Consider the following 12,946-nt stretch of genomic DNA (forward strand, 5'->3'; position numbering starts at 1 on the left):
CAGGAAGACTTTATCCATCCAGCCAGTCTGCTTTAATAAAGATTATCTATTGCCAAGGCAGATTTTATCATGCAAAATGTCAGGCCATGTCGTGCAGCAGGATGAAAATCAGTCTCAAAACCCAGCAGACCTCCGCCCAAACACAGAGTCTGCTGCTTGCTAGTTCTTTGCATTTTAGCTACTTTATTGAAATTGAGGTTTTTAGGAGAGATTAGAGCCAATGCTGGGAGAATGCCCAGTGTACTGCTTGGCATAAGCACTCTAAATCTGCCAAGACAGAGAAACAAAGCCAGACCTGGGCAAGGGTCTATAATCCCAGATAACCCAGGAGTCTGAGGCAGAAGGAACACCAGTTCAAGACCTTCAGGGATGACATATAGTGAGTTTAGAGTCAGCCTGAACATCTTAGACCATTTCTCAAAACAAAAAAACCGAAGGGCAGCATGTTGAGTACTTGCATGGCACGTTGAGGAACCCAGTCTTAATACCTGTTATCACGGGAGAAAGGGAGAAAAAAGAAAAGGGAAGAAGAGTATGAGAAATTATCTGGAGAGCAGAGAAACGTGGTCAGGGTGTCTTCACTGAGCCCAGGCTCCTGGCCCCTTTGTCATGTGACTTTTCCTGAGAAGCTATAAAGACGTTTGCCCAGACAGGCACACCACAGAAAGGATTCTACTCGCGGTCAGTTTAAGGGGTTGATTAGTTTATCAGAGTTACCTACAGGGAAACTCAAAGGCAGGTGCATCCTCAGAACATCCCACAGCATCCATGTCTTACTGATGGCAGGTGCATCCCTGGAGACAGCCCCACCCCACTGCCTCATGCATTGCTTAGTGCTGATACTACTCCAAGGACAGGTTGCCTTGGGAACCTTGACAACTTTGGGAACCTACATCCTCCTTCCACGAGAGACTTTTTGGTTTTGCTTTTTGAGGCACGGTCTTTATATAGCCCTGGGTGTCCTGGAACTCACTATGAAGACCAGACTGACCTCAGACTCACACAGGTCCTCCTGCCTCTGCCTCCCAAGGCGTGAGCCACTGTGCCCAGCTCATGTTGAGGAGCTTGATCTCACAAGACTCTAATGTGGGTAATCACAGGTGGTCTGCTTCAAGAAGGGTTTCACCAAACTCTACTGCTTCCTTAACATTCTTTTCCACAATCATCTCCGAACCGTGTGTGTGTGTGTGTGTGTGTGTGTGTGTGTGTGTGTGTGTTATGTGGTTTTAGCAGTTTGACCAGTTGGCTTAGTCACTGTTCTGTTGCTGTAAAAAGACACCATAACCAAGGCAACTTTTAAAAAAGAAAGCATTTATTCGGGGGCTAGCTTTCAGTTTCAGAGGCTTAGTTTATTGTCATTATGGTGGGATCATGGCATAGATAGGCATGGTGCTGGATAAACGCCTGAGAGCCTTACATACTGATCTGTAGGTAGCAGGTTAGGGCAAGGGGAGCCAACAGGCCTGCTGTGGGCTTTTGAAACCTCAAAGCCCATCTATTCCCAGACACAACTCTTCCAACAAGGCCACACCTCCTAATCCTTCCTAACCAGTTCCACTAACCGAGGACCAAGCGTTCGAATCTGTGAGCCTATGGGCGGGGGCATTCTCATTAAAACCACCACGCCAGTCATGTGCCTCCATAGGAACTGCTGCCTACTGCAGAACAGAGCCTCCTTTGACAGGTACTGACACTAGCAGTAATATGCAGATGGAAATGTCACAGTTACATTGTAGCTATTTAACAAAACAATACGTAGTAGCCTTGCCGTGGGGCCTATGATTTCCTCAGGCACAGATTTTTGCATGCCCTTACAATACCAAATACCAGTCCCTTCTTATGGGGAGGACCTGAGATGTAAATGGAAGAGTTGGTTTCATTCATACAAGTTATGCCATGATCTCACCTGTGGCCATGTGTTACCTAACCCATTGATAGCATAAAACACAAGGTCCATAACTGGGAAGGACCACTGACCGTTCTCTCAAGGAAGCCCACATAAGGCCTTCAAGCACTGTGAATCAATGCATGGCAGACACTCAGGAAGGAGCTCCTAGCTCCGCCGCAGCCTGATTTCTTCGTGTTCTACCCATTTAGAGTCTTCTAACAAGTTTCCGGGTGAGGGTACCCAAGAGCCTGTACTCCCAGAGTTGGGTTTTTGCACCTGCAGGGTGTCTTGTTTTTTAACTTCTGTTTTTATTGTTCTTCCATATGGCTTTTTCAAACCTGTAAGTCACTCGATGAGCAGCACTATATAATGACACCTTAGTACAGAGGGTGGACATGATCTCAGATCTACTGCTTTTTGTCCCAATTGGACTTGGGACTCACCAGCCAACAGGATACAAATCCTTCCAAATGTTGCCGAGTTCTAGTGTTGTGTAAGCTAAAACTCCTAAGGGGGGAATCGGGATTCACACCCAGATGTGAGAAGCCTGGCTGATGGGAACTTTGTGATGGTAGACTTGGAGTGTCATAAACCCATAGCAACATTATCTCACAAAGTCTATAAAATCTAGATTTCTCCCTATGTGTGTCTCCACTAACGTCACTAGTATTTATTACACAAAGAAAATCCAATTTCATTAGAAAAGAAAGTAAAGTTATGTTGTAATCTGATTGTTTTCTGTAATGTGACTGTCCATTTAGCTCCCAAGGTTGGATCTAGTATAATGCCAAAATAATAAAACAAATGAAAATTGCTGATCATAAATAAAAATTATAATAATTTGGACATTGTGGAGATTTGAATAAGAATGGCTCCCGTAGGCTCATATATTGGAATGCTTGATCACTAAGCATTTGTGACCAAACATTCACATGGGAGTGGGACTATTGGAAAGGATTACTAGGGTTAGGAGGTGTGGCCTGTAAGCAAGCCCCCAATCAAATGTTTTCTTTGATAAGAGTTGCCTTGGTCATAGTGTATCTTCACAACAATAGAAAAGTGACTAAAATAAACTGAAAATATGAATCTTTCTAAAAACTAAAACCTCTGCAAGAGACTATAGCTCTAAATCATCGCAACAATAACTAAACTAAAAAATTATGAATTATTTGAAATATCCCAAGTATCAAATGAAATATTTCGTACTATACACACTAGGGGAGATGTATAGTTAGGGTGAGTGTGATAGTTAATTTATCAACTTGATGAATTTAGGTTCACTGTAGATAGGCATATTTGGTTTTGTTTTATTTGGTTGGTTTGGGTTTTTGTTTGTTTGTTGGTTGGTTGGTTTGTTTTTCGAAACAGGGTTTCTCTGTGTAGCCTTGGTTGTCCTGGACTCCATTTGGAGACCAGGCTGGCCTCGAACTCACAAAGATCCATCTACCTCTGCCTCCTGGAGTGCTGGAATTACAGGCATTGGCCACCGAGCCTGGCTCTAGGCATATTTGTAAAGGATTTTAAAAATTAGGCTAATTAAAGTGGGAAATCCTGCTCTAAGGGTAGGTGGTCCTAGTCCAACATTTGTCCTTCATGTGAACAAAATGTGAGACTTGCCCAACCAGGGAACCAAGAATTGAACTTTGCAGGAAAAAGCCACACCTCTGTTAAATGTGACTGTAAAATAGAGCGACAGATTAGAGCCACCGCGCCCGGCTGGATTAGAGAGATAGAATGTTACAGATCAGGAGGCAAATTATCTTGAGTTATCTTTAGTTCCTTTAATAACTGCTCACTGGCTACTTCTATATCTGGACTAGCTCCCCTTTAAAAAATATTTGTTTTTAACTTCTAATTTTATGTGTATGGGTGTTTTGTCTGCATGTATGTCTATGTGCATGTGCAGGCCTGATGCCCAAGGAGACCAAATGAAGGTGTAAGATCCCAGGAACTGTAGTTACAGAGGGTTATGAGCTTCCGTGTGGGGGCTGGGTCCTCTAGCAAGAGCAGCCAATGCTCTTACCTACTGGGCCATCGCTCCAGGCCTGTGAGCTAACATTCTTGTCACTATTGGTTAAAACCCATAGCAGATAAACAGCAGATAACCACCCACTAGCTAAGACTCTTATTAGAGAACAGCTAAAGCTTACAGTGGAAAGTCCCCCACTTGCCTGTAAACTCCCCCCCCCCCCCCGATGATCTCACCAATGTATCTAGAAAATAACTTGGCTTATGGTTTTGTTTTATAACTTTAAAAACTTCACAAAACAACTTCAAAATAGCACACGGCACTCAGGACAACGTGAATACGCTTCTGAGCCATGACCACTCATGTTTGGCTAAATAGAAATTCTACCTTACTCTCTCTGAGATAAAACTTGTTTGTCTGTTTTTCAATCTGTGTAAAAAGATGCCCATCACATGTATCAAGGACTCTGTGGAAAAAAAGGTGATGGGCCTCGAGTTCGGAAGGAACTCGCTTGCTGCACAAGCATGGCAGTGGAGTTCAATCATGGGAGCAAATGTAAAAGTGCAAGGACAGAACAGAGTGTTTAGTGCTGTCCTAGCTCTTTCCTGTGAGCCACTGTGTGCACACACCTGCACACTGGAAAGTAATAATAGTTTACCTATGGCCATTCTAGCTCCCAAATAACAATACAGAGACCTATTGGACTTATTTTTTGTTTTGTTTTGTTTGTTTGTTTGGTTGGTTGGTTTTTCAAGTCAGGGTTTCTCTCTGTCACCCTGGCTGTCCTGGGCTCGCTTTGTAGACCAGGCTGGCCTCGAACTCACAGCGATCTGCCTGCCTCTGCCCCCCAAGTGCTGGGATTAAAGGCGTGTGCCACCACGCCTGGTTGGATTTATTAATAAGCTGTAAAGCACTATAGCTGGACATATATTGATCTATTCTAGGCCATCTATACTAGCCTGGCTACTTCCTGTGTTAGCTGCCATCTTAGTCTCACCTTGGCTGTGTCTGCTCCATCTTTCTGTCCCCGTGGCGACCTCCTCATGGCCTCCTTCTCAACCTTCTCTTGTATTTCTCAACCTTCTCTAGTTCCTACAGGAGATCCCTGACTGGGAGGTTACCTTGAACCTTGAAGTAAGATGCACTGAAACTTTGGTACTCAAGCAAAGTTTCACATTAGCAGATTAAAAAACCCCAAAAAACTATACTCCAGCAAGGCTTCCCTCAACACCCTATGCAATCCTCACCTGTTGGCTTCCCTAGCAGGAAGTTCCCACTCAGGAGATCTTCTTCCTTTGTAACAGGGTACAGTGGGAAGTGTGGGCCTCTCCTTGCCTTTGACCACTTCGTTAAACTCTTGTCCTGGTGGTAAAGCTGCCCAGAAGCTTACAAGCTCAGCATCTAGCTTGTTAAATTTTTAGAATTGAAATTTTAGACATCTGGCTTGACACAAATCTTGCCACCATTTCTTTGAGTAACTCAGGCAGCTCCTTTGTTGGCTTTTCCTTACACCCCACAAGCCATTGACTGTCTCTTCCTCATTGTTAATCTACTTGTTCTTCCAATTCAGCAGCTAACACAGAGGATGCCTCCTATCTGCTAATTTCCCATTTTACTTCCTCCCTCACATGGGCCAGCAGCTCTGTCTCAGCTGAGGGTTCCACTGCTCATACTGGGGGCTGTGCAAGTGCAGCCACAGCAAGGAAGTACGCCATCCCACCACGTAGATGAAGATGGCTACACTAGAATTTCCACTCCTCTCGTCTTCAATTCTGTCAGTTCCTGTTTGAGTTTCAAGTCCTCTCCTGGGGAGACCTAAAGAAATAAATGTCTGGTCACTTCAGGTAGAGATGGCCGAGTCAGATCGACAACAATCAAAGGAGTCTATGGAGTTTCTTTTGGTGAAGCAAAGAGTTTATTGGGGTTGGTTACAGAAGCAAGGGTGACTGCACAATGGCTACTGCACCCCTGAAGGACTCCCTCCCCTCCCCCAGACTTCTCTTGGATGACAAAAGAAAAGCTGCACAGCTGGAGAGCCCCACCCATAGTCGGTGCTGGCTTCACATAACTTCAGAGCCTCTCGAGCCTCCACCTCTCCACCAGGGAATGTTAACAGCCTGACCTCATCGCAAGCTTTTATTCAAGTCAGCGCAATTATGTACAACCCAGTGGTAAAATAATGTTACTGAAGGGCAATAGGGAAACACCCCTTTCCCAAGACAACCCCTAACTGCTCACAGTAGAACACAGGCAGTGCCACCACATGGGTGAAATTTCTCCTTTCTCCCTGGCCTGGTTTTCACAGCATTTTGCTACCTTTTTTTTTTTTTTCCCCTTTTTCCTCTCTCCTGTGACAACCTCAGGACTTTGAGTGCTGCTTCTTCCAACACTTCTGCACCCATTACTCTTAAAATGCTTTCAATACAATAGAATATGTATTATGTATTAAATCAAGGGATCTGGGATGACAAGTGATGTGACATTTGGCAGGTTGGTTTATGTCTCTGGACCTTAGTTCCTGTCCAGGAAATGATGTATTAAACTAGATATTGAAAGATCTTGATATTGAAAGTGTATTAATAATGTCTGTTCTAGTTAGCCAGATCTGTCAACTTGACAGAGCCTAGCGTCTGTCTTCAGGGAAGGGATGCTCAGTTGAGATACCTCCCAGATCAGACTGACCTGTGGACAATGTCTATAGGGGATTCAGTATTATCAAGAATGACTGCAGCTAACAGGCAGGTGTGGTGGAGCACACCTTTAATCCCAGCACTTGGGAGGCAGAGGCAGGCAGGTCACTGTGAGTTCAAGGCCAGCTTGGTCTACAAAGGGAGTCCAGGACAGTGAAGGCTACCCAGAGAGACCCTGCCTTGGGAGGGGGGGGGGGGGAAGACTGTAGCTATCAAATGCAATAAATAATTCTATACCTTCTCTACAAAATGTGTGAAGTCCATAGGTTCTTAAGTAATACAGAGCTGGGTTAAATCAACCTTGTTACTAAAACTTAACAAAGAAAATGCAACTGTGTAACTAAAGGCTAGTCTTTAATATCCAGATAAAATGAGCTTTTTCAATAAGATAAATACATTGTATGCGCCTTGTGGAGTTACCTAACAGCTGTGCAGGGATGGTGCTAGGACAGTGCTAAACATAGTATCTGTTTTGTCGAGGGTGCCTCTAACTCTTTAGGTTTCAGTCTTCCTCTTGATAACATTTATTGGCACAGGACAACACAGACCACACTGCTTCGACCCCCCACCCTCTTCTTTTTTGTTTGCAACCGCAGGATTCTCTATTGTTTCCCACTTCCTGGCTTCTCTCCGCATTTCTCCTTTGCTGAGCCGGCACCCATTTTTCTGATACACAAATGAGACCATACATGGGATTTCTCTGTCAGTTCTCTGCATCGGATCACTTCGTTCTGTTCAGTAGCTGTGGTGCATCTTTTTTTGTTTGTTTGTTTGTTTGTTTGTTTGTTTGTTTTGTTTTTGTTTTTTCCAAAACATGTTTTTTCATGAGTTTCTCTTTGTAGCCTTGGCTGTCCTGGACTAGCTTTGAGCTACCACACCTGGCCTGTAGTGTATCTTGAAGCTCCAAAATTAACATTTTGAGAAGATACCTTCTTAGCTGGGTGTGATGGCACACACCTTTAATCCCAGCACTCTGGAGGCAGAGGCAGGTGGATCTCTGTGAATGCCAGGCCAGCCTGGTCTACAAAGAAAGTTCGAGGACAGCTAGGACTATTACACAAGAAACCTTGTCTCGAAAAACCAAAAGAAGACGAAGATGAAGACAAAGGAGGAGGAGGAGGAGAAGGAGGAGGAGGAGGAGAAAACCTTCTTAGAAAGTTTAGATTCCTATGGTTAGTTACTTGCCCATTTGACATCAATACTCTATCAACAGCTATAGTAAGCATACTATCTTAATATGCTTATGTCTTAGTTTGCTGTGACAGAACACCATGACCGAAAAGCAGATTGGGTAGGAAAGGGCTTATTTGGCTTACATTTCCATATCCCTGTTCATCATTGAAGGAAGCCAGGGTAGGAACCCAAACAGGGCAGGATTCTTGGCCTGGAGATAGGAGCACAGGCAGAAGCCATGGAAGGATGCTAGTTACTGACCTGCTTCCCGTGGCTTGCTCAGCCTGCTTCCTTAGAAAACCCAGATGGCTCCACTCACGAGCTGCCCCTCCCCCACCTCCCAATCAATCACTAATTAAGTAAATGCCTTGCCAAGCGGTGGTGGCCCACGCCTTTAATCACAGCACTTGAGAGGCAGAGGCAGGTGGATCGCTGTGAGTTCGAGGCCAGCCTGGTCTACAAGGCAAATCCAGGACAGTCAGGACTACACAGAGAAACCCTGTCTCAGAAAACCAAAAACAAAACCAAAAAGGTGTGTGTGTTGGGGGGTGGGTGGGTGGGGGTAAATGCCTGACAGCTGGATATTACAGAGGCATTTTTCTCAGTTGAGGCTCCCTCCTTTCAGATAACTCTAGTTTGTCAAGTTGACAGAGAACTAGCCAGCACACATACTACAGCACAAATTGCTTCTCATTTCTGCATTATTCCTTTATTAGTAAATGACAAGTTTGTCACTCAGTTGCTCAGGCCAATAATTTTGGACGTATCCTTTATCCTATTAGCAATCCTTTGTGGTTTCATTCTCATATACAAACTGTCCCTAGTTGTAATGTTTTGATTTATGGTATTTTTAATTAATGATGATTAATTAATGAATTTCTGTGGAAAATGTTCTTTGAAAATTTATCTTTGGCTGGGGGTGGTGGTGGTGCATGCCTTTAATCTGAACACGTGGGAGGCAGAGGCAGGCCGATCACTGTGAGTTCGAGGCCAGCCTGGTCTAGAAACAAGTCTAGGACAGGCAAGAATACACAGAGAAACCCTGTCTCGAAAAGCCAAAAAAAAGAGAGAAAATTTATCTTTGCCTACATTAGCAATGTGAATTACAATGCTATCTTGCAATGCTGGGCAGAGGCAGTGACAGCGGCTGGCTGGCAGCCAGCCACTGGAGCAGAAAGGAGGAGAAAAATCAAACAAAACAAAACAACCCAGTGTTCTACTGAGGGAGTGTGACTCTGCTCCAATATGTAATAGGTTCAGCGTACCAAATGCACTTCCAACTTAATAATATTTCAACATGAGGTGGATTTTGGGGGGGTATAATTTCATCTTGAGAATCGTGTGTATCTGTAATATGCCTATTACGTCCTGCTCTGCTGGCGTTCTAGTCTAAGGAAGCGACGACGTTCATCCTGATGATGGCACCAGCCTCCTCTCAAATTTTGCTGTTCCTGCTGATTCCTCTAGGGAATAAGTAACATATTGCTTGTCAAACATGCAGGTTCATTCCAGGCAGATTGAGGTATAGCTTAGCATTCAAGGGTTTTAAAAAGTGCTTTTGGGGAGATGTTGGGGAGGGGTGGGGGTAGGTATAGAGAGATGCCTCAGTAGTTAAGTGCCACTAGCTGCTCTACAGGAGAACCCTGGTTCAATTCCCAGCATCCACAGGGCAGTTAACAACTATCTGTAACTCCAGTTCCTGAAGATTTGACGCCGTCTTCTGGCCTCTGCAGACACTGCATGCATGCAGAACATAGACTTACATGCAAGCAAAACATCCATACATATAAAATAAATAATAAATAAAATGTTTTCTAAAGTATTCTTGGGAAAGGAAGCAAGACAGAGCAGACAGAAGTCAAGCGGTTCCACAGGCTTTATGACAGCCTTGGCAAACCATGGTGACCTTTTAGAGTTGTACCGAGTCAGGCTGAGAGGACCTGGTCTCTAGGTTCCCACATCAATCATTCCTCGACGCCATCTACTCTGTGAGGTGTGTGACCTCAGACCTCCTCCTGAAGAGGAGGAAGACCTTGAAGAAATTGCCACTCCGGTGGTCAACAATATTCACAGCAATAGAAATAACAGGCATTTGTTCTAGAGGCATCTGGTTAACACAGCTTAGGGCCCATCACACCCCTGGTCTCACTCAGAATACAGCGCAGAGCTCTGTCTCGGTCTGTATCTCCTCCAACACTTTATTGTTGTTGTTACTAACTTGATAAAGCCTTATTAGCCAACTGGCCATATCTTGAGCCTCCACACCCTCCTCTCCTACCTCTTAGCATTCTCTTGTCTAGACACTTGCTGAAGCACATGGCACAAACACTATTTTGCACATTTACTATGATGCTCTTACCCAGATGCTTCTAAGGCTGGCTTCTGTATGCCACTCAAGTCTCTGTTTCAAAGGTTATTATTGCATTGGATGAGCCTTCCCTCAGCAACCTGTACTGAAGAGCACACTGTTCTTTTGCCATGTTGTTTAGCACTTAAATAATGATTCTCTATTGTATACACACACACACACACACACACACACTCTCTCTCTCTCTCTCTCTCTCTCTCTACACCCTACACCCTCACTGTTCACCTGCTTGCTCCTTTCACTTGAATCCCTGTTCCATGAAACAGCAGAAGTTTGTGTTCACCTTAATCATCGTAATGAGTGTAACAGCACCTTATGATAGTACATTATGATAAGATCGTCTTACATCCTAAGAGATTGGATCTTTTGCTGGACCTCATAGCCAGAGTTAATAATACATTTTATGGTCACTTCAGATTTAAGACTGCAGTCAGGCGTGGTGGCACACGCCTTTAATCCTAACACTTGGGAGGGAGAGGCAGGTGGATCTCTGAGTTTGAGGCCAACCTGGTCTACAAAGCAAGTTCCAGGTCAGCCAAGGCTACACAGAGAAATCCTGTCTGGAAAAATAAAACAACAACAATTTTTAAAAATATAGAAAAGAAAACAATGTAACAATCAACTTTACTTGCCTTGGATTCCCCATGTAATCAATCACCTTTAAAACCTAAGGTAATGCACATCTGTAATCTAAAACTACGTAACTCTTCTATAGCCCCTGACCCATAATAATGCACATTTGTCATTTGCCAAAAGCAGTAAATAGCAAGGTTGAGAGCAGTATTTTATAATGAATACCCACCATAAATGTTGAACAAGCATCAGATTATTGACCGATAAACAATGACATTTGTCATATCGTTTGGGTCAGCTGGAGCCAATGACTTAGTCACCTGTAGAACTCTGATAAAGAGATCTATGAAGTGTTTCATTCTTTCCCTAGGTGATGCTTTCTGTGGTGCTCAAAAGGAAATAGACACAGACAGATTGAACACAAAGACACAACCAGACAACAGATAGACACACAGACACAGAGTCAGGACAGTCACAGATACAGATACAGATACAGATACAGATACAGATACAGAAACAGATACAGATACAGAAACATATACAGGTATCGATGCAGACATAGAGACAGGGACAGCCAGAAGACAGCCTCCAGGCAGGCACAGGTCCAGACAAACGGCAGAGGAAGGAAGACACAGGAAACACGAAGTGGATTCCAAATTTGGATTTACTCTTGGTTAGGTCACCCCAGGTGGAAGTGCTTTTCTTTCCTTTCTTTTTTGGTGTTCTGAGACAGGGTTTTCCTGTGTAAGCCTGGCTGTTCTGGAACTCTCCCTGTAGACCAGGCTGGACTCACTGAGCTCTCTGTCTCTCACGTGCTGGGATTAAAGGTGTGCACCACTACTGCCTAGCTTATTTCTTTTCTTAATGTGACACAGATGCAGTATTGATGGCTCAGAGTTAATCGATGATGTGTTTAATCCATGCAGCACCTGGCACAATGTTGTTCAATTTAGATTTGTTAATATAGTTACTGTTATTTTGAGGGCAGAGCACCATTCCATATAAAGAATCTAATTTCCCCAGGTGTAAGCTGTGGATTTATATAACTATGTATTTATTATATGTGATATACATATATATGTATCACATACACACACATGCACACATAAATAGCTTGTTGTGAAGTGACATCATGTCTAAAGTATTGTGATGTGCCACATGCATGACAAGTCTCATTGTTATATCAATACATGGATTGATTTATGGTTAGAGTTGGTTTTCATGAGCCTGTGATCAACTGAATGATGCAAACAACTGGCAGCTCCCACTGGAGTTCCCACTAGGCATTATGGGCAGATAACTCCATTTGAAGGGGAAATTTGTGGTTCCTATCTCAAACATCCACAACAACAACAACAACAACAAATTGTGTAGCCTAAGCAAGAGAAATTGCCTTCTTGTGGTTTGGAGGCCAAGAAGCACAAAACCAAGGTGCTAGTTTACGCAAGGTTCCTGGGCTGTTTGTCCTCCTTTATCTAATACAGAGTAAGACCAGGAAGAGCTCTGCTGTTTCCACGAAGCCATTGATACTGCCATATGTTTTAATATAGTACTAGCTATACCCCAGAGGTCCTGGCTCCAATATTAGAACACCTGGGCTCATAATTCCAACTCACTCTGAAGGGGCACAAAAATTCAGACATGGTTTCTGCGTAGCCTTGGCTGTCCTGGACTCGTTTTGTAGACCAGGGTGGCCTCGAACTCACAGAGATCCGCCTGCCTATGCGTCCCTGAGTGCTGGGATTATAGTGTGCGTCATCGCGCCTGGCTCCTTTTTCTATGTCTTCATGTTATACATTGTACTCAAATTATCTTTAAATTGCATTTTAGTAAGGGTTAATAAGGAAAATTCCAGGTGAAGAAATCTTTCAGCTCCCGTTGGCAAAAAGCAATACTCTTTGCAGGCCGAACCGTCATTTTAACCATTGCTAGTCCATAGAAACGTACATTTAAAGAGACTTTTTATATAGATTGTATTTCTGTTGGAGCTTCGCTAGCATACTCAGTGGTTTTATCTGGTCAATGTTTCTCCTAGGAGAGACAGCAAAGGGTGTGTGTGTGTGTGTGTGTGTGTGTGTGTGTGTTTCTCCTAGGAGAGACAGCAAAGGGTGTGTGTGTGTGTGTGTGTGTGTTTCTCCTAGGAGAGACAGCAAAGGGTGTGTGTGTGTGTGTGTTTCTCCTAGGAGAGACAGCAGAGGTGTGTGTGTGTGTGTGTGTGTGTGTGTGTGTGTGTGTGTAGGAAACAGGAAGCAGGGGCAGTCCTTGGTCTTTCTGAGCCACAGGAG

This window comes from Acomys minous (assembly GCF_964271855.1).
Source record: "Acomys minous genome assembly, chromosome: 10".
NCBI lineage: Eukaryota > Metazoa > Chordata > Mammalia > Rodentia > Muridae > Acomys > Acomys minous.